The 3,854-nt window shown below is 38.8% G+C and overlaps 1 protein-coding gene and 1 long non-coding RNA gene across 6 annotated transcripts in view; one reads left to right on the top strand and one right to left on the bottom strand.

Annotated features, from left to right (window-relative positions):
• The window catches only part of Nkain3 (sodium/potassium transporting ATPase interacting 3), a 652,366-nt gene that overhangs the window by 266,087 nt on the left and 382,425 nt on the right, over positions 1-3,854 (bottom strand). The window lies entirely within an intron of this gene.
• Positions 2,586-3,854, top strand: part of LOC116088029 — a 10,981-nt gene continuing 9,712 nt past the window's right edge. The window contains exon 1 of the long non-coding RNA XR_004117739.1: positions 2,586-2,641. This is a non-coding gene — a long non-coding RNA (uncharacterized LOC116088029). The remainder of the gene's footprint in view (positions 2,642-3,854) is intronic.

Below are 3,854 nucleotides of genomic sequence, written 5' to 3'. Positions count from 1 at the left end.
AAAAAAAAAAAAAAAAATAACCCCTGATTTTTTGCTAGATAGCTAGCAAGTTATTGTAAGAAACTGTGTATCACCATGATGACTACATTAGAATAAGAGGTCTACCAGGTACAGAGGCAGACATAGTTCTCAGTCAATACTAAACCCACCTGGAGACTCTTACTGTGCTGACGGAACAGCTGTAGGTGGATACAGAGAAACAAATGGGAAATAATAAATCATCACACAGCAGGACCTCCTGCAGCTTCGTTCATTAGAGAACAATTGTGCTGTCTTTTCAGGCTACTGCATCCTAGGCAGCCTGTAAAGATCCAGGGTTCTGTTGAGGAGCTCTCCTGACAATGGACTTGGTGCTCTTTAGGTACCAAGTGGTGATAACTAGAGTATCACCCACTCCTTCTCTAACAGGACTGGAGGGAAGGCCAAAGCTGGACTCCTACAGCCAACATTACTTGGACCTTTGGCCCAATTCAGGATCCTGTGAGGACTGACTGGCAGCTTTCTTAGAACCTGGTGGGTAGCCAGCTCCTCCTCCTGGTGGGCTCAGCCTGATGAGATTCTGTGTTGCCTAAGATAACCTTCACTTATATAGGTTTCCATCTTGTCACATACTATTCCTCTTCCAGAACAAATTTGTAAGATATTATTTAACTAGTAGGACAATATTTAAAGTGCAAGGGGTCAATAAATATACCTATACAGTAATTACATCTAACTCAATGAATTTGGTAAAGACATTTCCTTGTTTTGGTACTAAAATGCTTTGGTACTGAGCATGCAAAGGTTGAACAAGAGAACATCCAAAGACTACTGTCTTATCGATATACTTCCTTGGTCATTTACACTTATTTTTATGACATCAGAAAAATGCCCTTAAAACTTTATTTTAAAAGGATGAAATTATGAAAGTGACTTCTTTGTGCTTAATAATGGGCCACTTTCAAGGGGCCATGGTTACTCATGTGTGGAATCCCATGTCTGAAGAGGCCTTTGCATAGCCTAGGAAACACTGTGAGCTCTAGGCCAACCAAGGTTACAAAACTAAACTTTTTATTTAAAAATATATAAATACATAAACAAAATAAAAATTTAAATATATCAACTTCAGGTAATACCGAGAAAGTTATTTGATCCGTACCCATTCTTACAGAAAACAAATGTCCTTTTTATATTCACTAGTAATTGTTTCTGCTTACAAACTGTTATCAGATGAACTAATTGAAGAAATGATAACTAGGTTTCTAAATGTGTTTTATGGTAGGGAGATATGAAATAAATAGGAATGGCCATGCTTACTGAATGCATAGATTCATTTGATTTTTATTTAATAACCTTTGCACAAGAAAAATGCCTGCTTTTTCTATTGGGAAAGGACAGAAGGGAAAGCTTTTTGAGGACAAAAGTTAACACTTTTTCTTTTTCAGAAAATCATTAAGGTGTGCACTCATTGGGATATGCATGCAAACTCATATACACCCAAAAGTGCATTAATTCAATCATAAAAAATGCAAAACAATGTGCATTATGTTGTCTGGGAAAGTGACAACAAGCCAGGAAATAGGAAATGAATCATAATAATCATAATAACGAGACTATCTTTCGAGACTCTAGCAGTTAGAATTCAGCACCAAATAGCTACTCTCAGTGCATATGAGAATATGTGCCAATGACAGCAAACCACGGGACTCAACAAGATCCACATCATATCATATGAGAATATGTGCAAACCACAGGACTCTTAAGATCCACATCCTATTATTTGTCTCTGTCCCTGTGACTGAACACCTGAGGGAAGCAATGTGAGGGAAGAGTGGTTTAATTCAGTTCATGGATCTGCGGCAGTAGGTTTCCGTGGTGAGAAGGGAAGCAGCGAGAGCAGACCTTTCGGTGGTGGCAGATGTGTGCAGCTGGATGCAGCCCACTCACATCGCTGTGGTCCAGGAAACAGAGCCAGACAGGAGGAAAGGCTCCGATGTCCTTCATCTCCGAAAGGATCCTCAGCCTAACAAAACAGGGTACCAGCTGGGGTTCAACCAAGCTGTTCAAACACATGAGCTATGGGGACCTTTCTCATTCCAACATCTTTGTATCCTATCAGAATGTACTGCTGTGGAGTCTGCCGGAAGTTTCACTTAGGGCTCTTTGATGCTGTGTTGCATGGCCATGCATATCAAGTTCCCGAGGGACATACTAGTTATCTTGGAGTGGCTAGATGTAGGAGTATATTTTCCCCGAACTATTTCATCTGAACTTTCAACAAGGAAAATTTGTTGCTTTTATTTTTAAAATGTAGCATCCCGGGCTTTTAGGGAGTCCCTCACTTTTAAAAAAATGTATCATTTGCTTTTCTGAAATAGATACAGCTGTGTGGTCTGATTTGCTTCCAGTGTCAACCCTGTAGTTTCCCAGCCTGAAGGAAGCATGAGAGTCATGGGACTCAGAGAGCTAATACAATTTACAAGGCTGGGATGCTCAGAAAGTTATAGATCCTCAAACCTCTCACAAGGTTCTAAAAGTCATAAAACGTTGCTGGGCAGGAAGCTCTAGGGAGACAGCTTTCAAGAGCAGTCATCCAAGGTATGGAGCTGCTTTTCACCCAGACCCCTGTAAGGAGCCTCAAAAACCTCACTGGTTTGCTAAGGTAGTCTTTCATGTGTAAACATATATTCGTTCCCATCTCCTCAGAAAAGTCATACACTTGTTAGGATTCATTCTAACATGCTCAGAACTCATTATCCAGCTACTTATCCTCCTCCTGATAGCAAAGGTCAATTAGGTCAGCAAGAGCCTCATCTGTGGTTGCTACTCAATTCTATGTGACAGCAAAACACATTTTGAATTTTTAAAATTGATTTTCTAAGTACATGATAGAATTGAACAGACAGTAACTCTTTGGTAGATGTACAAGCAACTCAGTTCTTTTGTAGCACACAAAACAAGTTGAATGTTCTCATCCATTCTATTTGTTCTGTTAAAGAATAAGCTCTTCTGAGCTTACAGTATTACATCAACCATGTAGCTCGTAAGATGTTGAGCAGTATTTCACCCAAGGAACAATTCTCTGCTCAGGAGCTTTGAGGCAGATATGGATTACTCTTTTAAATATGCTGTTGTTACTGCTTTGAACCGCAGCTGTTTTTCCAGGCATGCATCAGAGGTCTACAAAGAGCAAACATAATACAGAGTGTTACTGGTTTACTGAGCACATCCTGATTCTGTGATCAGATATGTCATTACCAGTTTTTTAACTATAGTTCACAAGGAAGTGTCAAACTCCATTAAACAGAGCTCAGCTCTCCTCCTTGTTACTATGAGTTTTCTGATTTTTTTTTTAGCTCAGCAGATAGCGAAGTTCTATGCTATATATGGTTCATAAAAAAAAAAAATCAAAGCCGTGTTGTATATTCTGCAAAGGGTTCTTTTAGCACAATTAGATGACCTTAGTTATAGGTCTCTCTCTCACTATCTAGTATGCTAAATGAGTCTTGGTGGCTTGCAAGTCATTACCTGTGCTTCTTGTTAAAGGGCAGACTTCAATGTGATGACAACAATGTGACACCATTTGTCTGTAGTTGTTTTCCAAAAACAGTTTCATATTTAATGGTAGATTATAAGTGTACATGTTTGAAAATAATATTCTTTGCTTCTGATAAGCTCTTAGGTAACACCAGTGTTGCTGGCATTAGTCTACTTTGAGAAACATGTGTTTGGGAAGATGAGGCACAATTTTTTTCTTTGTCTATGTCTGTTGCTACCATAATGCTAAAGATTAAAAGTTATTGAGGTAGATGAATCTGAGTCACAAGAGTATCTGAAGTAGAACTTGCCTGTTGCTTTTCTTTTTTTTTTTTTTT

This window comes from Mastomys coucha, unplaced genomic scaffold, assembly GCF_008632895.1.
Source record: "Mastomys coucha isolate ucsf_1 unplaced genomic scaffold, UCSF_Mcou_1 pScaffold14, whole genome shotgun sequence".
Classification (NCBI taxonomy): domain Eukaryota; kingdom Metazoa; phylum Chordata; class Mammalia; order Rodentia; family Muridae; genus Mastomys; species Mastomys coucha.
Note: the sequence above shows the minus strand (reverse complement) of the source record. Positions and strands in the feature narration are given on the sequence as shown.